The sequence below is a fragment of the Stegodyphus dumicola genome, chromosome 1 (genome assembly GCF_044657685.1).
Source record: "Stegodyphus dumicola isolate Sdum_Otavi_A_Nest chromosome 1, ASM4465768v1".
Classification (NCBI taxonomy): domain Eukaryota; kingdom Metazoa; phylum Arthropoda; class Arachnida; order Araneae; family Eresidae; genus Stegodyphus; species Stegodyphus dumicola.
Window position 1 is genome coordinate 91,885,770 of NC_140768.1, and position 23,726 is coordinate 91,909,495.

Here is a 23,726-nt window from a genome sequence, read left to right on the forward strand (position 1 = left end):
TCACCTCAACTTAGTAATCCAGAATCTTGAAAAGGCACATTTAGCCAACTGTTCTCTTAACAGCTTCGATGATAAGCTACAGTATATAACAAGAGTAGTCTATCTGAAATTGGCCACTTTGAAAAGGTTTTTATAATGTCGAGAAATTTTGAAGATACAAAAAATGTTTTCCAGTTTACTTGCCAAATACGTCGTAAAATTAATTAGACCCAACTGCAGCTTCGGACAAATCTGCGACGTCTTTACTTGTAGCGTATATATAGAGTGGGCTGCTTGAGCTATTTGGGTAGGGATGATCGAATATTATATTAAAATACATATGATATGTATTATATATGTATGTACATATGCCAATTAGTGATAGTAACTGGTTTGTTGTGTCCATGATCTGTAAAAGAGCATAGTGCTAACCTTATTCTTCTGTTGCTTGTTTCTTAATGATCAGTTATTTTGCTCCATAAAATAACTTCTGATATCATTACCGAGAGCCATATTGTCTGACTGCTCTATACTAGATCTAAAAGGCTATTCTACATTTACTGCACAAAAATTGCAGTATTAAGTGCCTGGCAATTTAAAATAAATGAAAATAATATTTAACGAAATAAGAATTCAAAAAAGGCTGAAATGAACTTTACACACACCTTTGATACTTATCTGAGTATTATGAAGCTATTACATGGGAAATTATACTATTATACAGATTATTACTGAATTAAAATATTGCATACCGTTGCATAAATGGAATTAATGTTAATATATTTAACACTTTTAGCTCCTACTAAGAACGTAATTTGAAAACTGTGCTTTATAAAATTTACAACCTTGTTAATACTCTGCCCTAAAACGTTATGGAACAACACGTTTTTGGTGTCTAATTTGAGAATGAAGCAACATAGAAATAAGAAATTTAACAGACATTTTCACTCAACAGTTCTTTAAAGAATGTGACTTAGAATGCTTCTTAAGATCAACACAAACATGAATTACAACCAAAAATTGCACTCTTGACAGAGAAATCCAGTCTTGGAGAAACAGTATATGATAGTTTTTCGAGGAAAATGTGATGGTAACATTACAAAAATGGGTTCTAGGGTTTACACCTAACTGCAATACATTGGCGGCAGCGACGTTCCATGCTGTCAATCACGTTGTCGGTCAGTGAAATGGGAAACAACAACCAAACACGGAATAAGCTTTTTTGAAACTCATCTAACATCTTGGAGGAGGATTTAAAACGGCAACCCTTTTTTGAAGCTTTAAAACAGCAACCGGTCTCCGAAGGTATTCCCAAAGATGCTCTATTGGATTCAGATCTGGAGACTGAGTTGGCCATTCCATCCACTCCATACCGTGACCCTCAAGATATTCTTCCTCTACCCGAGCTCGATGCAGTCGCGCATTGCTGGCCAACAGAAAAAATTCAAGACCGATAGCAACGGCATATGGGCAGATATATTGATCAAAGATCTCGTCTCGATATCTCACGCTGGTCAAAGTTCCTTCATGGATCACATGTAGGTCAATGTGACCACCGAGAGATCCCAGCCCAATCCATTATTCCACTACCTCTGTAACCTTTCACAATGTGGAATTGGTTGTATCTGGCGCGTTGTTCCCTCCAGATTCAGCATAAAAACAAACGGGCAGCTCTGTGTCCTCGTAATAAGAGGACACTGACCACTAAATGATCTGCCATGAGCTCAAGCACAATAATGTCGCTTCTATTTCGGGCCGAAAGAGCTAAATAAGGTCTTCTGCAGGTGTTGTAACTATTGTTGCGCCTGTACATGTCTTCTAGACACAGAATCCTCGACTTCAAACTGATTCCATAGTCGCTGGACTACCTGCCGGATACAATGAGATATCTAGGAGTATCAGCTTGTCACATCCCCATTTCCATCCATCCGATCGCTCACTACCTCAACAAATCGGCCAAACGATTCCACCTGGACGTTGATAGACCCTCCGGAATATTGTCGACGAAATTGCTAATAACAATTAACATCAACACTCGCGAACAAAACGAGACATATCAACATATGATATTAATAACAATTAAATATCAACACTCTTGAACAAAATTTACAATTGTTTCATTTTTTCTCCAACTCTTACATAAGTATTCATTTCTATAAAACAAAAGTGCTAAAAACAAAGTGTTTTTGCATATATTTTCTTACATTTTGTTACTATCATGCATATAAATTGTGAATTTAAATGTTACTGACATTTGTGTAATGATGAGCTTTAAAAAACATTCTGTTTCTTAACTTTTGGAGAGCAGTGTATTTTAAAACCAACATATTCAATAATTGAGATGGGAAAATGTAAATATTTTTAAGTACTACAGCAAAAAATAATAGAACTCCATACAATATCAAATATATCTATTTATATCATAGGTTCTCAACGAGGTCGGTATAGAACCCCTTGGGGCGATGAAATTTTAAGGGATCTTTTATGACCAAGAGGTCGATTGTAGAATATGCATCTGCGATGAACATGTATAATCAAGATACCACTGATTGCAGAAAAGTACTAATGAAACTGATAATTAATTGTTTAGTGATATAAATCTATATCATGTACTAAGTCAGAAAGCGTATAAAATAAGGAAAAAATACATTAAAATTATTTAATATATTTTAAAATTCGATAATATGTTTCATTAAATATAAATATTAAATTAAGCAATTTTACACCAAAATTTAAGAAAGCCCGTTCATCAATACATTAAACGCAACAATCACGTTAATTAAAATCGAACTTTTTTGCAATTAAAATCTGTGATTTAGATTTTGAATCCTTGTTTACATTCGTAAAATTGAAAATAATATTATTTAAAAAAATAATTAAATATAAATATAGTAAATTATTTTTGGAAACTTTTTCTCCTATTTTTAATCTATTCTTATTATGTTTTCTTTCTTATTCTTTTAATCTTTAAATTATTAAGTGTATATAAGATTAATACGGGTCGGTAAGGGAACGGGCTGGGAATCACTGATCTAAATCTTCGCAAAGTTTCTGCATCCCGATGCCACACATTCTGCAAAATAGCAATTACATAAGTTGACACAAAATAGAATCGTTTAGTCATATTTCGCAAATTCAAGAACTGTAGAGACTGAGCTCGTTTTCATTCAGTTGTTATAAATAAACAGAGTGTAACAGACAATAATTTAAAATCTTATTTTTCTTATATTCAAAGAACTTCCTTTTATTACAACATTCAACACAAAATACTATAAAATTTCTAAGCTCTAGCATATGCAAGATTTAATCATACGACGTTTTCCCTCCTTTATATTTCCGCTTTACTTAATATCTTCTATAACTCCTTTTTCTCTCTGTGTCATTTCACAAAAGTATTTCTTCCGGTGTTAGAGAGATGTTGTTCCGGAAAGATTTTATGCCTCGTGCCTTATAGTTGCCAATATAGGCTGTTAATGATTTAACAGAAACTACAGATTAAGGCCATAGAAGATGATAAATATAGATATTATTTTAAGCTTAAAAGATTAAAAATTTCCATCAACGAGGATTGCAAGTTAAAATTATCGAATTAAATATAAGCAGAGGACTTCTGCAACACAAATATTTCCCTTTACTCACACTTTTATTACATTACTCAAGAAAGTAAGGACATTTTTTTTAGTCTGGTTTTAATTGATTGAAGGAAAACCAGCAATGGCTATCTGCCTAAGGTCAAGGATGCCTTCGCGGAGGGCTATCTAAGGAAGACTGGCTTGTAGCTACGTTGCACATGGGGAAAACTATGATACAGACAATGCAACCATTCCGTTCGGCTGAAACTGAATCCAGATATAACTACCAGCGTTCGGTGACTTTACCACTTCATCAGTTGCGAGTGTAATGCGAATGAACTGAGTTAGCTAAGTGGAAACGAAGCCTTTCCGAGTAATGGAAAAAATCCGGATTTTCTGGCTTATGATTTTACTGGACACTAAGTACGAATTAACATGAATGCAAATGAGACATTTTTATTTATTTATTTACTTATTTTCGTTTATCGCTTTCAGTTGCACGAAAATTGCAAAAGTTGCCAATGCTCGCACAAAAATGTAATCTTACCATTTTTCGCTCAGGGCCATGAAGGCTATTTAATTTTTTTTTTTTTTTTTTTTTTTTTTTTGCCCGTATCAGTTTTAAATGTTGCTACTAAATATTATCTCCATGCATTATATTTAAAGGTATAATATAGCAGATTTATCAAACTTTATGTGGCAGCACGAATAAAAGGATGCTGCGACCAAATGTTATCCCTGTTGTTCCACATTTTAAGGAATAATACAGCGAATATAAAAAATGGCAAGAATTCAAATGGTACTGGAATTGTTAACAGCTTTGTCAACATTGCTAGACGTAAAGTAAGAACTTTATTTCTAATTTTAGTCGTATTAAGAAAAAAAAGTTATGAAACTTAGAAAGTTTCATGCCGCTTAGAGCTAATTTTCATATAAATTCATTAATTCTTTTTCAGTAGTGCTGAGGCAATACTTTTTGTAAACTTTGTAGACTGGTCTAAATTTATTACTTAATTTCATAAGTTGCTCACTTTTAGTATCAGTGGTATATTGTTTATATTTAGATCTTTCCCAACATTCATATTTCCTTTAATTATAAAACTATGTTGCTAATCTACAAGTATATAAGGAAGATGTTCAGATAAATTGCAGTTACGCATGGCATTAGGATCTAAATCGTGCTGGTTAATTAGAAATTTGCTTAAAGTTTTAGTATAATTAAAATAGAATCCTGCTTTGTTATTGAGGATAGGGAAGAGATGATGATTACAAATGAAGATTTTACCAACATTAATTTGATCGTAAACATAATAAATGAAGTTAATTTTGCAGTAAATTTCATTCACTATTTTTGCTAGTTGTTAATTTATATTTACAAAAATCAATAAATATGTTTTTACTTCCTTGTACGAAGTAAAAAGGAAGTATTGAAGCTTTAGGCATAATATTTCAACGAAAATATCCATTTTGACCGCTATCGAATGTAATTTAACGATGTTTTTGCGTGATATCTATACGTTAGGACAGAATAAAAGACTCGTTTCCTCCAAAAAAATTATAAAACTGCTTTAAAATTAATTCTGAAAAGAATTTTTCGTGGCGTCTGTACGAACGTATGTACGTAATATCTCGCATAACTCAAAAACGAGTAGCTTCAGAATGTTGAAATTTTGTATATAGGACTGCTATAATATGTAGATGTGCACCTCGTATTTTGGTTGCAATCGGCCGCACCAAACATATATAAATATATTTATATACATATCCACTCTGTTACCAGGTTCAGTGATCTCAGTTTCTTTACTTTTATATGTTTGTAAATTGTACTTTTTTGATTTAAAAATGATTGAATTATGTTGCTTTTATCTTCCGGTTACGGTTTTTATGCCTTTAGTAAATCTGTATGCAATATGTTTGGAATTATCAACAATTTTAAAGTTGTTTAAGTGCCGCTAAGCCTCTTTTTTATGGCGGCCATTGATTGTTTACATTTGAAACAGCAGACTAGTGGATTTGTTGCCAATCTAGAAAAACTTAGCTTCGCAACAACAAAGATAACGCCTTCATTTATTATTTAAATCATGCTTAATCCTTTCTGGAATTTTTTCGAGGAAATAAGTGTTTAAGATTTACTTCGTAATTTTTAATACAGATATTTTGAGTTTTTATGTGTTTTTGCCTTCTCGCGAAGTGAGAACTGAATTAATTGAATGAGAAATATTCAATAGTCTGTGAAAAACTGTTTCTTTTTTTTGTTTTGTTTGCTTAATTTCTTTTATACATCATTCTAGCTTCATTATAGTATTTGAATAGAACATGTGGCAACGATTAGATAATTCTATTCTTCAAATGATATAAATTTTGTGCATTCTGTGTTATAATATGAACGAAATATAATACTGTTAAGTGAATCTAGCGCCAGAGTGTCGCTGTGGTAAACAAATCCTAGAGTGAATTTTAAAGAATGCATTTATTCTATCGTGGTTTATGCGCTGTCGGCGAAGTAGATTTAATTCAATCCAATAAGTTTAAATGAAATGCAAGAAAAAATGCGTTTAATTTAATATTCCGTACAAGGAAGTCATGTGGTGTACACATCAGATTTTTTTTATTTGAAACCCTTTACTTTTTAAGTAATTTTGAAGTAATATTTTATTATTAAAGGTGTGTAACTGTTTTAATATATATATATATATATATATATATTATTATTATTATTATTATTATTATTATGAGTATTTATTTGTGGAAATTATTTTGATTCGGAAAAATGCTAATTTAATACGCTTTCGAGCCGCCCTTATTTTAGGCTTTAAATCCTGACCAAATAAAAAAAAATCATTTTGGAAAATATTTTCTTTCATTGTTCAGGATTTCCTTTCGCTCTATATGATTGTAATTATATCGTTTAACCTTTATAGGATTTTTGAGCACTTTGCTTTTTCAGGTTTTTTGCCAAAGTGGTTTTTTGCTTTTTATATTTTTTATTTATGTTTCTACTTTTGTATATTGCTTTTGTAGTCCTGAGATTGCGAATACATGCAGGGAGAAGGTCTGAATATTTGAGAGCCACTACAATGCTGCTTTTAAGTAAAGATTTCATTCGAACCTAGCAGTTTTGAGTTATAAATGATTAAAAAGGAACGAAACATGTATTCGAAACTCATTAATCAACTTGGTTTAAGACTTCAAAACACTTTGCTCTTGACAAGTTCTGTGTGAAGCATTAAACAGAGGAGATTAATACATATTTTTATATATACATATTTTTTATGTAGTTTATTGTTCTTTTTTGCATCATTTTCCATTTTGTATATATATTTGAAGTAGTATATGATTGTAATTATTTCGTTTGACCTTTATAGGATTTTTGAGCACTTTGCTTTTTCAGGTTTTTTGCCAAAGTGGTTTTTTGCTTTTTATATTTTTTATTTATGTTTCTACTTTTGTATGAACTTGTTTGTAATTTTACATGTAGTCTTTTGGGTTACGACTTTCATTGAAAAAGATTCAATCTTATTGGGGAAGAATCAGGGAATAAATTATAATTCATCATTTAAGTTACAAATTTTCCTTTTAATTTTATTAATTTTATTATATATATATATATGGAACTTCTATAGAACAGCGAACAGTGGATTATTTCCGAAGTTATGGGATGTTATCATCAAAAAAATAACGAATCTGAAAGTTTTCAGATTTTAGCGGTTGCCCAAAAGGGTTTGTTGAAGTGATTTTAGGCTCTCTTTGAGCTCGCTGTTCACTTAGTCTTCTGTTGCACTCATTCCTGGTAACCCATTTGTTTTCCCTTTTCAGCTTCATTATTAAGCATCATTTTCTTCACACTTACGCCATATACAATTCAACAGCAAAATCACAAAGTTTTTATTTAACAAAATTTAGAATTCTCAATGCACTACGATATGTTAGCTTATATTTTTTAATTTTTTTTTTCATTCTTCTCTCAGTTCATCATATCAGTGTTCAATTTTCTTAGTAAGACAGCTTACAGAAATTTTGTTTGCCTTTTTACTATTAATCTTCTGCGTATTAACTATACTTATTAAGTATCATGATTTTCGCATACGACACATAAAATTCAATTCAACGGCAAATTAACCAGATACTTAAAAACAGTACACCTTAAGAATTTTCGATAGACAAGCTCGCGCCCTGGAGATAAAAATATTTTATTCCCTACAGTGTTGCCCGTACCTGCTTTCAAATCGTTGAGCTTTTTAATCAAAAATTCATTAAAGTTTTACAGAAAAGATAATAAAACAAATTTGATATTCTAAATTCGGGCTTCCAGGTGTACATATTCGGACAAAGACTACGTTATTCAAAATTTGATGGCTCTGGGTAACATCATTTGTCACATTTCGAAAGCCATTCATAAATTCATACAGATTCATTTAATTTTTTAAGACTAATACAAGCCGATAATATCTGGCGGCAACAGTCTCAAAAGTGATACGCCGTTTAGAGTAATTCAACGCCAAAATCCCGTTTCGAGACTAATAGCTGATTTCGACTGACGCCCCCTTTGGGCTAAAAAGTGTGTATTATTCGACAAGGTATGGTACTTTATTGGAAAATGGATAAATATTTACTTCAAAACGGATAAATGGAAATGTGATTGTATCGAATATTTAAATGAACAAAGAGATATATGTGATTATTCATTAAATAAAGAGAAGTCAGTTCCTTCAGAATTACACAGAAGCAAATGGTGTGAATTTATCGCTGAAAGGATAATACGAAATTGTCCAGAAACAATTTTTACATTCATCAAGGAAGTAATATTGGCTGCATTAAGATCTGAAAATATGCCAGTTTTATTTGATTACTAAAAATGCTCTTTATTGTCAATTCAAGGATGTTTTTAAATTGCATAATAATATATGCGATTAGTGAAAATTGTTAAGTAAAGTCACAGTGAAAATTGTTTCATTATGCAACTAAATCATAAATTTCGAAGTAAAATTATTTTTCAAATGAAGTCAAATGTGCTGGGTTAAAGTAACTACATTTTGTAAACTTCTTAATGAATATTTGCCTTTACTTGTAAGTCTTTTTAGAATTCAAGATGAAGCTGGCTCAGAATTCAAGAGAAGACTTGAAAATTACACGGTAACTTATAATAACTCCTTCATTCGAAAACTCCACATGGACTCGGTATATTTCAGTTAATTAAGACTCTCCATGCGAAACGGAACTGTGGACTCAGATATTTGTTTATATTCGCAAACATTAAGCGTCTAGAACGCTTTATTAAAAATTGTTTTGCTGTATCTAGGAACACTCTAACAATTCTTTAATGCTTTGAAATATTATATGTGATTTTTGACATGTGTGAAAATATTTTGGCTGACTTATTTACCAATGCACAACAATGAAATATATTATACTTTAGTTTCATGCAATGTATAACAGGAATGCCTTTTGTCTCATTAATTCTGATCAATTTTTGTCATTATACTCGAGCTCAGTTTGTAAGGATCCTAAGTTTTACTAACGTTTATTTTATTTTAAATCTTTACTATCACTTCTTATTTTCTACTTCTGGCCAGAATTAAAAGCTTTTAACTTATTTATGCAAATTTGTCTTGCTAACGCCAAGTACTTAAGTTGTGGCTTTTTGCCAAGCAAGAGAGAGGAAGGAGCTATTAGAAGCAGGCCGCTAGCCATAGTAGTTTTACTCGGTTGCTGGTTGCCTTCAAGGCCAGAGGTTTAATCCTCTTGATAATTTTAAACGTATCGTAGTGTTAGCAGTTCTCTGTACTACATACGGCTTTTTGTTAATATACAACCAATCTTGGAGTTATGCACTTGTTTATTAATCCAAAGTTAGTTTAGTTAGATTTTTACTTAATATATTTTATATTCTTACGTTCAGACCACAAGTGGTTGGTCTCTGTATTCCGAAGTTCCGGAAATCATTGTAAAGAGAGAAAAATAAAGGGTTTCGTATACCCTTCCTGTGTGTATTGTCTACTTCCCAAATTTATTGAACCTAGCTTTAGTAAGCTCCCTGTTCCGAGTCAGGACAGTTAATGTTTCCAAAGCAAGTAAGGAGGAACACAGAACCTGATAGTGGCGCCCGACGAAGAAGAATAACCATGGCCGAGTTTCAAGAAGAACCTGTGCTGCCTGCAGAAGCGGCTCAGAATCCAGAAATGCCAGCTGCCGCCCTGGAAGGATTTGGTTACATCGTCCAGACCATGCGCGCATCGATGAAACCAGAAGCAACATTTAATGGAAGCTCACCGGTAACCAGTTTTCTGGAAAAATTGGATGACCACTTCATGCTGTATCCAGTACATGAGTTCCAGAAAGTCACCTTAGCTACCAGCGCTTTGAGGGGCCAAGCGCTTAATTGGTTCAAATGTATAGGCAGAAGCCTCTTGGGTCAAGCGGGAAGTCCCACCTATACTTACGAAAATTTTAAGACTGTCCTTCCCTGTCGTAAGAGATCGTGCAAGATTAGAAACGGAACTCTTCAGCATATACCAGAAACGAATTGAAAATCTCTCAAGCTTTATTTTAAGAAACATTCACGTCTTTAAACTCTTGTATGGAAACCGTCCGGATCCTGAGATAATTCAAGTGATTTTGCCGAGGTTACTTCCCCAAGTACAAGACTTTATTGAATTAAGGAATCTGACTACACTGGAAAAGTTATTTGAGCTAGCAACCCAGTTTGAAAGTAGAAGAACGCCGGACATTGAAAGAAGACGCCAGTATGAGCAACGAAGCCAATTTGGTGCGCCAAGACCACAGCAAAGTCAAGAACACGGCTACGGAAGCAAAGCGAATCAGTGGGCAAGGAAACCCGAGTATCCAAAAACAACCGGCGAACGTCGACAGTTCAATAGTAAGCCAGAAAAAAAAGTCTGAAGGCCAGCGGAAAGAGAAGGAAGGCATGGAAAGGAAAAAACAACATTTAAACTAAAACGGATTTCTGCTAACGGGAGGGTGCATAAATCAGAAGGCCAAGAAAACCCCTCTTCCTTTAAGTTAAATACAGTTATGGTGAAAAATTTGACTCTTCCAAAGATTGAAGTTTTGGTGAATAACATCCCAGTGACCGCACTCCTGGATATCGGCGTGCAGTGTCCCTGTGTGGCAGAAGATTTTTTTAGGAAGTATTTCCGTAAATACCGCATATATAATTCGGAAAATACGACAGTGTTAGATGCGCAGGGAGAAAGATGCAAGTGCATAGGTAAATTACCGTTATACATTCGTATCAAGGACGAGCAAGTAAAGATTATGTTTTTTATTGTAAAAAATTTCCAAGCACATGTCATTTTAGGGATAGATTTTCTTTCAGAGGCGGAAGCTACGCTGGATTTTAACGGGGCGTCCCATAAGCTGACGATGAAACCAGTTCGAGAAGAAAAAACAGAACCAGCGACGTTAAACCTCGACCACCTGCCTAAGGAAGAGCAATAAAAAATTCGACAAGTGGTAGTTGAATTTGCTTCGTTATTTAATGATATTCCAGGATTTACTCAAGTTACTAACCATAGTATCGACACCGGAGATTCACTGCCAGTTCGCCACGAACCATACCGATATGATAAGACTAAAGAAAAAATTATAGAGTGGCACATTCGAGATATGTTACGTAAAAAGATCATAACGCCAATCTCAAGTAGTTATGCTAGCCCGGTTGTGTTATGCAAGAAAAGTAATGACTATCCGGTAACACATCCAAAAAGGTGGCGTTTTGCAATTGACTATCGTAAATTAAAATCCATGACTAAATATCCGGTATATCCGTTACCTATTATCGAAGAAATTCTAAGGAACATAACTTCTACCAAATATATAGCTACGTTAGACTTAACGACTGGTTATTTTCAAATAGGAATTAAACCGGAAGATGTGCCTAAGACTGCTTTTATAACAAGTCTGGCACTTATGCATTCCTGCGTATGCCGTTTGGCCTTTCAGGGGCACCGGCAACATTTCAGCGATGTATGGACATTGCGCTAAGGCCTGTTCTTGGAAAGTCCACATTTATCTATTTAGACGATATCATTATTACTAGTGATAATCTGGACCAACATGTACAGGATTTAAGACAGGTGTTTTCTTTATTAAATGAGGCCGTTCTAAAAGTTAATGTCGAAAAGTGCAAATTTGCAGCCCCTGAATTAAAATACTTAGGTTACAAAATATCTCAGAAAGGAATCGAGAACGACGAATCAAAAATAATCGCTGTGCAAAAGTATCCAACGCCAAATACGGCGAAGAAGCTCTCTTCTTTTCTAGGACTTTGATCATATTATAGGTCCTTTATAAAAGATTTTGCAGCTATTGCTGAACCATTGTTAAAATTAAAAAGGAAAAAGGCAAGATTCTTGTGGACGGCCGAAGCCAATAGTGCTTTCGAAAAATTCAAGCAAGCCTTAACGCAAGCACCTGTTTTGAAATTTCCTGAGAACAATGAGAATTTAGAAATTTCAGCGGATGCTTCGGATTATGCGGTAGGAGCGGTACTTTCGCAAAATCAGCAGCCCGTGGCATTTTTTAGTAGAACTTTAAATCAAACACAAAGAAATTATTCCGCGACTGAGAGAGAGGCACTTGCAGTTCTGTTAGCAGTGCAAAAGTTCCGAGTCTATTTTGGAAGGGCGCCAATAACAGTGTATTCTGATCATGCGGCGATAAATAGATTGTACTCAGAGAAAAACTTATCTCCAATGTTAATAAGATGGACACTCTAGTTACAAGAGTATAATCTGGTAATCAAGCACACCCCCGGAAAGGAAAATATCGTAGCAGATGCCCTATCCAGAATAAAAATAGATGGAGAAGGTAATACTGTAAACGTGGCAATGCTCACAGCATGTACGATACATTCCCAAGAAACTGTAATTACCGAACTGGGTAAGGATCCTAAATTTAAAAACATTTATGAGTATTTAAAGGATCCTAAAAATTTTAGCCACCAAGATATTGTGGCGATAAGAAATAGGGTGGCCCATTACGACCTAATAGATGGTCTATTATTTTATACAAAAACTTCGAATTCCAACAACGAATTTCGACCTGTTATCCAAGCTAGTCTTAGATTAAATATACTGCAGGAGTTACACGACTGCCCATTAGCTTCTCATGCTGGTATTCGAAAAACCAACCAACGCGTACGCGAAGCAGTTTATTTTCCTGAGCTGCAAAAGTTAACAAGGGCGTATGTCCAGTCCTGCCCAACATGTCAAGCAGTTAATTATATTAATTTCTGCCCGGCCAGGTTTCTAAATAGCATTAAATCCGAGTTTCCAAATGAAATAATTGGCATCGATTTATTGGGCCCTTTCCTAAAAAGTCAGTTAAATAAAAGTCGGTATCTCCTTGTTATGGTTGATCATTTTAGTAAGTGGACCGAAATTGTTCCCTTAAAACGAGCCTCCGCGAAATTAGTTACTGATTCCATTTTAAATAAATATATTTTAAAATACGGGGCGCCCCTAAAAGTTATATCGGTTATTGGTCCTCAATTTGTAAGTAATATATTTGAAGACATGTGCCAAAAACTGGGCATACGTCATTTAAAAATGGTCCCGTATCGGCCGCAATCAAATATAGCGGAACGAGTTAATAGAAATATAGTGAAAATTTTCCGTAGTTATGTTAAAAATTTTCATAAAAGCTGGGATAACTATGTCAATGAATTAGCTTTCGCCCTTAGGACCGCAAAACATAATACGACGGGCAAAACTCCTGCTGAGTTATTTTTAGGCAGAAAGATTATAACGCCGTTAGATAAATTATTTTATGTTCAACAAAGAGCCCCAGAATTTAAAATGGGTGATATAGAAAAATTAATTAAAGAAACAAAAAAGTACACTGAAGTAGCACAGAGAAAACAGAAGCTTTATTATGATATGAAACGACGGGGAGTAACTTATAATGTAGGAGATGAAATGTTAAAAATTAAGCATTCACTTTCTTCAGCACCAGAAGATAAAACTGCCAAATTTTTTCCACGATTTGAAGGACCATATGTCATAGAAAAAATAACGCAGGCTGTAGTGGTGTTAAAAGCCAGGAATGGTGAAACATGCTCCGCAAACATTGACCAGATCAAACCATTCTATAATCGTAATAAAATGCCAATATTTAAAGATCTTTTGCAGGATCCGGCACGGCAGGCACTGCAGGCACAAGCTCCAGAGGTGGAACAACGACAATCACAAGGGCAAGCCATTAGGAGGCAGGAGCATTTGAAAAGAAAGTTTCCCCGTTGGAAAATTGAAGGTAACAAGAAAAAGAAGCCGTTCCACCGACCAGAAAAGAGAGAGCTCGACTACCCCCAGAATGAAGAAGGGAGAAGTACGACGAATGCAAAGAGAGCCAGGAGAAATGACGACAACTATAACCCGGCTCCAAAACGGAAAATCTACCCATCGTATAGGAGTCTACGCAGCAGATGTCGACGAATGGATAAAGGAAGACCAGCTGCGGAGGCAAAGAAACAAGGAAAATTTCAACAGCCAGCAACGAGATCCAAGCAGGAACGAGAGAGAGTTGTCCCGGATCCGCCGAGACCAGCTGCCATCAAACGACAGAGACCACAGGCAAAGGCTAAAAAGAAGGTCTTTAAGGGTGACCTCACTGGAAGAAAAAGAAAGCAGTATTTTGACTGGTCCTGTTAGATTTTGCTTAATATAATCTAATGCTGCCTTAATTGCTACAAGTTCCGCCTGAAATACACTATTGTAATCTGACAGCCTCTGTGACCAAGTGTAGCAGATAGTATTGCCTCGCATGACGCAGAAGCCGCTACCTGTGCCAAGCTCCGTTTTGGAACCATCCGTATAAAGACAAATTTCGTGCCTAGCCGGAATTAAGGGCTCTATGGTGACTTTGTCTTCATAATTTATTTCCGCTGGATGTTCCAGAGAACGAGGGGAATGATCCTCGTAATCACGAGGGCGGTAATGGGTACCCCACAAGATAAAATCTTCCTTTATGCGTAGGATCCGTGCATGTCCAGCCTCTCTCTCCACGACAAGATCCAATGGTGGTAACCCAGCGAGCACCTGCAATGAATCTGTCGAGGTGGTCCTATAAGCTTTAGTAATCATGAGGAGTTGGAGACGCTGAATATAATTGAGTTTCCTCCTCAGGTTTCCATTGAGATGAATACCCCATGCTGAAGACTCGTACAAAATCACCCTCGCTGTTATTGTGCGATACCAGATCTTCAACATGTCTGGTCTAATGCCCCAATACATGCCAGTAGTTCGTCTCATGTTATTGATAAGAGATACTACTTTCTGGTGTATATGATGCAAATGTGTAATCCAGTTGAGGCGGTTGTCTATGATGACACCTAGATATTTCAACTGGGAAACAGTCCTAACTGGATGACCTAATAATCTTATAGTTAAATTCCGCCTCAGTGAATCTTTACGCCCTATGAGTAAAATGTTAGTTTTGGACGCTGAAATTTCCAATTTGTGATCGGCTGCCCATTGTGCAAATGGCCCTTTTCCCACCTTCTTTTATAAGCGTGCTATCTCCACGACAGAAGCGTGTGTGGGGGGGAATTGGCTCCCCCGACCACTACGTGTTCAACTGTAGCCTCACAACGAGCCATCACCTACCATATCCCACTACGGAAATAGTACCTTACAAGAGGTTCATCATCAAACACGCACCTGCGATAAGAAATATATGTAAAATTATACAGCAGCTGAGCGCCCTAGGGCAGGATGTCTGCCAACCAACATAGGAATAATAGCATACACAGCGCAATAACTCTATGTCTCTATTGTAACTTAGCAGGTGTTATGTCTAAAATTGTAAATATGTAAGTGTATAAGTAACTGTGTAATGTAAGTAATTTAATCAATGAGTGTAATACGTCGTACTATGTGAACTTTTAACATAACGTAATCGGTAATGTAGTCATTAGCGCGTGTAACGCGTGCCCCATGTGTATTATTTTAAGTAACGCATATATGATTATAAGGCAAAGTATGTGTGCCTATCTTGTTATATAGCATAATGTCATTTAAGAAGTAATAGCAATAATGTAAACTATAAGTAATCCAGTTATAAAGTAACTTAGCAAGTTCGCAATACAATTAGCTTAACGTAGTATACAGTCAGGTTATAACTCTAATAAGTGTAGATTAATGTCATGCATTATGTATGTGTAGTCTAATGTCATGTGAAGTGTAAAGTATGTATGTACTAATTCATGCAAGTATTATGTATAAGTTTAATGTCATGTCATATATCATGTATGTAATGTTATGTCATATATCATGTATGTAATGTTATGTTTCATGTATGCATTATGGCCTATGAACACCCAGGTCAACCATTAACATAAGAATCTGTACAGAACCAATGTCAAACTGGAATAGCCCCTGTATGGCCATGTAAACTTTTTCATGAAGGCTCAGTAACTCCCGGTGCGCCCTTGTGGGACTCCAGGGAGTTCTTGTATCTATATAGGGGAGGGCGTGGAACATATGCCTGTTTACCTCCGTTAAACACCAGGCGTCCCCGTCCTCCGTCACCTGTCACCTGTCACCTGTACATTCTCCTGCAGTCTGTGTCTTCCAGTGACCGAAAGCAGAAAGTCGTTGGCAAATGCCTGGACTTTGACAGTCTCATCACCATTGTAAAGATCAAATATCGTGTTGTTGGCAACCAGGTTCCATAAGACTGCGCCCAGGCATGAATCCTGGGGACAGCCACGCACCAGTCGTCGTTGAAGTTGGCCATTTGGCATTGTTATATGTATTTGCCGATCAGATAAATAGCTGCGAAGAATCCTGAGGATTTCAATCGGGCACTGAATTCGGTCTAGACATTCGATCACACCAGAGGGAATTGAATGCCCCTTGGATGTCGACTGACACGACTGCTGTGTGCAGATCGTTATTTCCGTTATCCTTGATTGTGTCCAACAGACTGGTCAGAGCATGCTCTGTTGAAGTACCCTGTTTAAAACCAAACTGAGCTTGGTGTATTATATTTCTTTTGCTTAAGAAATGATTGAGTCTGCTCAGTATTACTCGTTCAAATACTTTACTAATGGCTGGTAGCAGACTGACAGGCCTGTAGGATCTTGGATCATCGGGGCCTCTCCCGACCTTCAGAAAGAGAACTATCTCGGCTATTTTCATAGTTGTTGGGAAATGACCCAGTCTCCAACATGTGCCGCATAATTTAACCAACAGCTTTGGGCATGCTTGATGCACATTCTTGATTAAGATGTTGTCAAGGCCGTCTGGGCCCGGTGCCTTGTTATTGACTAGGGCCTTGACTATTCTGTGCAATTCTTTTGGCGTTGGCAGCTTCGAGTCACTTTCAGTGGTAGTCCAATTACAGTTATCATAGTGTTCCCTGATGTCCGCCTGTCGTGCTGAGTCTGTCTCCTGTGTGTCATTGCGAAAGATAGCTTCAAGTATGTTGCCCAAAATTTCTTCGCTAGTGGTGCCAAGTTGCGACGCTGCTAACTGTAGTGGACGAAATACTTTCGCACAGGCTACTTTCTATAATACATTGCCATAATGCTCTATGACTCTGCTGCAATGGTATTGCCACGCTTCCAGTTTGCTATTAATGATTAGTTTTTTGTAACTGGCGTTTTCCATTCTGTAAAGTTGCATTCTACTTTGCCTGGCAGCAGGGTCAATTTCCGCCTGCGCTCTTCTGCGTAAAGCCCTAACTCTACTCCTCTGCTCCGTAAGTTTACCGTTCCACCAGGATAAAGAGTCAGATATTTTCAATCTCTTCCTTTTGTATGACATCCGAGCAACTGCCATTAGATCATGTATTAATTTATCGTAGATCCTGTCCAAATCGTTACCAGTTGAACAGTTGTCTAGTCCTTTGAGGTACTGGGGTAAAATCAGCCTGCACTGTTGAATGAACTTGGAATGTCCAGCATATTTCGTCTTTAAGCGATATTGTGTGTAATAGATGCTCGGCAATTGCATTTCAAAGAGAATCAGCCTGTGATCACTGAACGTCGGCGTATCACTGACTCTCCAATTGCTGATAAGATGTGCTAGTGGGGATGAAGCTAAAGTCAGATCAGGCCAACCCTCCGCCCTAGTGGTACGGAAAGTGGGAGGGGACTCCTCAGAGTTGATTACAACTAGCCGACTTTCCGAGATAAAGTCTAGAACCTTCCGGCCTCTCTCATTTTCTCCCCGTGCTCCCCAAAGTGGACTCGAGGCATTAAAATCCCCTGCTATAATGTGAAACGGAAATCTGGCAAGAAAATCAGGATTCAGTTCCTGCAGTAGATCATCCATAGAACCACTGGAAGGCATATAGACGCTCGTGAGGGCTAGCGAGGAAGTGTGTAGTTCTAAAAGGATTGTAACTGTATGCCCGGTTTGTCGGATTAGAACTGGTGACAATGGACCATGATAAATCAAACCTGCGAGTTTTAAAGTTGACAAGTAGATTTTAGCTGTGCTTGGCAGACCAGGTATGTATTCACCACTAGTATAAAACTCCTGTATAAATGAGACTGTGGCCTTAAATCTTACCAACAGATCAGCAAAATTTAATGTAGCTGCTCGCGCCCTTTGCAGATTGCATTGGGCGAATATCATACCTTGCAATTCGTTAGCAAATAAAGAAGTTAATTGTTCGCCTAAGCGCGACGCATCAGACGCTCCATATGCTGCTTGTAGATGGGACATTGCGTGTCACTTGCTGTGTGTTTTGTATCTAAATTCAATTGCTGAGAAGCGATTGCCCTTTGACAGTTGACACAGATTGTTAGATCACCACTGCAATCTGTGTGGCGGTGGGCGCCCCCACAAGTGCTGCACACTATTTCTTCACTACAATACCTGGCTAGGTGTCCAAAGCCTTGACACTTGAAACAACGCGTAATGTGATGATATTCCTTTACAGCACAGGAACTTAGGCCAAGATAGACACTTCTGAGCGAAAGGACTTTATCTATAATGTGAACATCAAACTCTACGATCCAATTCGTGAGACCCAGTTTACTCTTGAAGGAGCATGCTGGGTGTATACCTTCGTTTGAGTAGAGCCCGAGTGCTTCACGAAACGCTCTCGTAAGATCTTCTTTAGTTGTGCCTTCTGGAGTAGCGAACACAATAGCGGAGCTTCTTGGAACTCTTGGCTCTAGAACTTGCAGATTGATTAATTGAGAATTCGTAGTGATGGCGCCTCTTAGTCTTGCTAGATGTGCCTTCTTCCTGCACCTTACCAAGAGTTCACGAGATCGTGTAGATCTTACCTTGTAGCGTTGCGTGCCTCCAACTTGCACGCAACCAAGAAGTGACTGTGAAAACTGGATATAAGACAGAGTCTTGTTAAGGATTTAAGTCCCTTTTTATTCAACGTAATAAATTCCGAATGCGTGCTCTTGACGCTCACAAACTGCGCCAACTCGGCGGTCAAATAAAAATAATAACCTGAAAAGAAACTAAAGACAAGACTCTAACTACGAGGCTCTCTAAAAGTGACTAACCTCACCGCGTTTTACAATACCGCTGCTAATTCAGCAAACTTGAAGATCACTTGAACGATTAACAATTCTTCCAGGCAAGCACACAGGCCGAAAACGCGGGGTTCTTCAATTTCTGGCTAACTACCTCCGCACTCGTGAAGTAAGAACAGCACACCTTGAATTCGTTTCCTTTCTATTTAACTCAGAATACTTCCGCTGATAATTTGAATCCTTGCGCTTTCTACTAAAATGTTCATACTCTGGCATTGGCAGTTCCAGGGGAAAAGTAAGGCTTGACATGAAAGGTAGTTTAAACTTAAAATAAATGTTAGTTAAAATAAATATAAACCCTACATTTGCCGCTGCCAGAATTTGGAAAACTTGGAAGCAGGTCCTACAAACGACCTGTTGTAAGTTTCTATAATTCTGAACTAACTCTCGAGAACCTCGTTTACACAAAAAAAAATCTTATGTAACAAATTGTATACTAAAATTCTGTGTATACTTATAACTCTCTCTTCTTACAGCAACTTTTCCTGGACTTCATCAATCAATCTTGGTCTTTTCCTTCCAGCATCTGGAAGGAATAAGTATCAGTATCTTTCTAAATACATTATAATTTACACTTTCTTGACACAATAAATTTTTGTTTTTAAACGATTCGTTTTCCTTAGTTATTGCTTAATTCACATTCATTCAATTTTTCAAGCATTAATTTAACTTTACCCTGGCTCTTCACCATGTGTGGTGTCAAACGGCAAATTTTTCAAGCATTAATTTAACTTTACCCTGGCTCTTCACCATGTGTGGTGTCAAACGGGAATATTCGTGTTTTAGTCTTACAACACTTCCCCTAACCACCATGATTTGTTAGAATTCAACGACCAAATACACACACCTTACTCGACATTCTACAACTCAATGAGCTACATTAACATTCTCAAAAATTCAAGTGTAGGTGGAGAACCCTACAAAACACATTCATTCTAACTTCCCCCTCATTCATCTTTAAACATGCAGGCTTTCGCTCTAAAGCATGACTTTATCTACAGTTTAGTACTTAAATTTTGAATTCATTCCTTTTGAGCATTTTACTTTTAGCATCTAAAATTTTATGCTTCTAGACTAAATTCTACTTTTACATAACATTCAAGTATTTACGTACATTTACAAAATTTTAATACATATGATTTTTACAATTTACCATAAAATGAATAAGAGAAATAAATTTTTACTTTACTCATTCTTCGCCAAGCTGGGGGCACTGAAACTAAAAGTCTTATTAAAACAAGAATACGAAGTTATTTTTATCTTCGGCCAAATTTTGGATTTAACATAACCGAATTAGTCTTTCGACCAACAGAAAATGCTTCTTCTTAGCTTTTGTACTTTAAGAAAATAATACTTTCGCCTTAGCTAAATAAAGTAAAACAAAACTAAGTCTCAACCGAGACATATTGACTTTCGTCAAAACATAGAACTTCGTACTTATGCATAACATTTCGGAACAAGAGAGAAAAAAATTTTATAGAAGATTTTAACTTATCTTTGAGTTTTCGATGCTTGAAACTCCGTCATTCTTTTATGGCAATATTGTTCCCAAATTATAGGTTTCATGGACGCCAATCTTCTCCTTACTGACCTCCGAGTGTCGTCCACATTAGTTTTTCTTTTGCGTCCTCTGCATGCTGGCCTCTTGGCGGAGTAATCGTCGGGCTGTTGTCGTTTCCGTTTTTCCATGGGGCTGCTGGTCTTGACGTCCTCCGGCCTGAAGTCCTTCTTGAATTTCTTCTGTTCCTGGTATTTTTGTTCCTCCTGTTGCCGCTTCAGTTTCCGGAACGGCGGCCTTGCTGGCACCTGACTCTCTGGCCCTGGGCGCGTTCTCCTTGATGTATAATTTCTCCTGCGATCCGTTGTAGGTGGTGTTTTGCTCTTTACCACGGTTTCTTTATGCGGTACATCTGTATTCTTGTTTTTCTTACATGCTGGAGTTTGAAAGTTTTTCTTTTTTCTTTTTGGTACCGTCGTCCGAGTTGTATATAGAACAGTTGTTATCTCTGGACCTTCTACTTCGTTTAGATATGAGTCCTGCAAGAAACTTTTAAGGATTTCAAAATCATTTGGATTATAGTATTTTTTCACCTGGTCGGGACTTGCTTTACAGATCTCCCCTCTCTCGTTCTTAAGATATAATACGACACCTTTGATTTCCTGAATTACATAGGGGCCTTCAAATTTTGGAGTTAGATTTGCCGTAAAATTGTCTGGGGCACTTGATAAAGAAAATTTCCGCTTCAATACTTTATCCCCAACTTTAAAATCTGCTTCACGGCGTTTTCTATCATAATATGTTTTTTGCTTATTTCTTGCCGCATCCAAGCTTTTAAGTGCCTGATCAATCAATTTTTGCACATCTTTCTGTTTAAACTCTTGCTCTTTTTGTTGCACAAAGAATAATTTATCTAAAGGCGTAATTAACTTTCTGCCTAAAAATAATTCTGCTGGGGTTTTTCCCGTAGTATCGTGATTTGCCGTTCTTAAAGCATAAGCTAATTCATTTATGTAGCCATCCCAGCGATTGTGATGTGTGCTCACGTAACTGCGAATTATTTTTACTATGTTTTTATTCACTCTTTCTGCTATGTTTGTCTGTGGTCTATACGGAACCATTTTGATATGGTGTATACCAAGTCCATTGCATATCTTTTCAAATATTTGACTAATGAATTGTTTTCCTTTATCGCTAATGACTTTTATCGGTGCACCGTATTTTAAAATGTATCTGTGTAAGAATGCATCTGCGACTGTTTTGGCTGACGCGCGTTTAAGTGGAACAATTTCTATCCATTTTGAAAAATGATCTACTATTACTAAAAGAAAACGATTTTTATTTAACTCGCTCTGGGGAAAGGGACCAAGAAGATCTATGCCTAAAATTTCATTCGGAAATGTAGCGCGAATGCTATTTAAGTACCCGGCCGGGCTGTAATTAATATCATTTATTAACTGACATTGATTGCAGGACCTAACATACGTCGTTACTATTTTGTACAATTGCGGGAAATATACCGCCTCGCGTACCCATTTTAAAGTCTTTCTGACCCCTAAATGACTCGCTGTTTTCACGTCGTGTAATTCCTTCAAAATGCTTAATCGAAGCGAGGCTGGGATGACTGGTTTGTACTCAAGATTTTCGTTTGTTGTTTTCGTATAAAATAATAAATTATCTTTTATTTCATAGTTTTCTGCTCTATTTCTTATCGCATCGATATCTGTGTGCTCAAAGCTTTCGGGGTCTTTCAAATATGCATAGATATTTCCAAATTCAGGATCAGCTTTCAATTCAGTAATAATCGTATCTCTAGAATCTAAAATTTTTGAAGTCAACACAGCGCATTTAAGTTCATTTCCTTCATCGTCCAGTTTTATACGAGAAAGTGCGTCAGCTACATTGTTTTCCTTACCCGGTTTATATTTTATTCTGATATTGTATTCTTGTAGTTTTAAAGCCCATCTTATTAACCTGGGCGTTAGGTTTTTCCCCGAGTAAAGTCTACCAACAGCCGCATGATCCGAAAAGACTGTTACTGGCGCTTTGCCGAAATAAACTCGAAATTTGTGTACAGCCATTAATACGGCTAACGTTTCTCTTTCTGTAGCTGTATAATTCCTTTGTGTCTGATTCAATGTTTTACTAAAAAATGCCAGAGGATGGCTATTTTGCATAAGAACCGCCCCACCGCATAGTCTGACGCATCTGCTGCAATTTCCAGGTTTTCGTCCCCCTCCGGGAATTTTAAAACAGGGGCATTGATGAGCGCTTCGTTTAATCTTTCGAATGCTGTATTTGCTTCCGCTGTCCACGTAAATTTACCTCGCTTTCTTTTGATTACTAAGAGTGGTTCAAAAATATTAGCGAAATTTTTTATGAAAGACCGATAGTAAGAACATAACCCAAGGAAAGAAGAAAGTTTCTTGGCGGTGTTGGGCGGTGGGAAGTTCTTGATAGCTTTTATTTTTGAATCTTGCGTTTCTATACCCTTTTGCGAAATTTTATAACCGAGATATTTAAGTTCTTTAGTTGCGAACTTGCATTTTGAGGCGTTAATTGTAAGACCGGCCTCTTTTAATAATTTAAAAACTTGTTCTAGATGATTAATGTGTTGTTCCAACGTACTACTCGTTATAATTATATCATCTAGATAAATTAAGTTGATTTTCCTAGGACAGGCTTTAGAACAATGTCCATAGCTCTTTGGAATGTTGATGGGGCCCCACACAACCCAAAGGGCATGCGTAAAAATGCATAAGTGCCCGATTTTGTTATAAACGCGGTTTTATGTATGTCTTCGGGTCTCATAGCTATTTGATAGTAGCCAGATCTTAAGTCCAAAGTAGACATGCATCTTGTCGATTTGATCTGTCTAATGATTTCCTCTATAACCGGCAAAGGGTAAACTGGAAATTTAGTAATACTATTTAGTTTTCTGTAATCGATAGCGAACCTCCAAGCCCTTTTATCCGAAGGAGGAAACTCGTTCTTTTTCCTACATAGTACGACTGGACTCGCGTACTCACTATTTATGGACGTTATTATTTTATTCTTTAACATCTCCTGAATATGTTCTTCGATGAATACGTCTTTTTGTTTGTCGTACCGATAAGGTTTAGTCCTACAAGGTTTTTCGGCAGTTACTTGT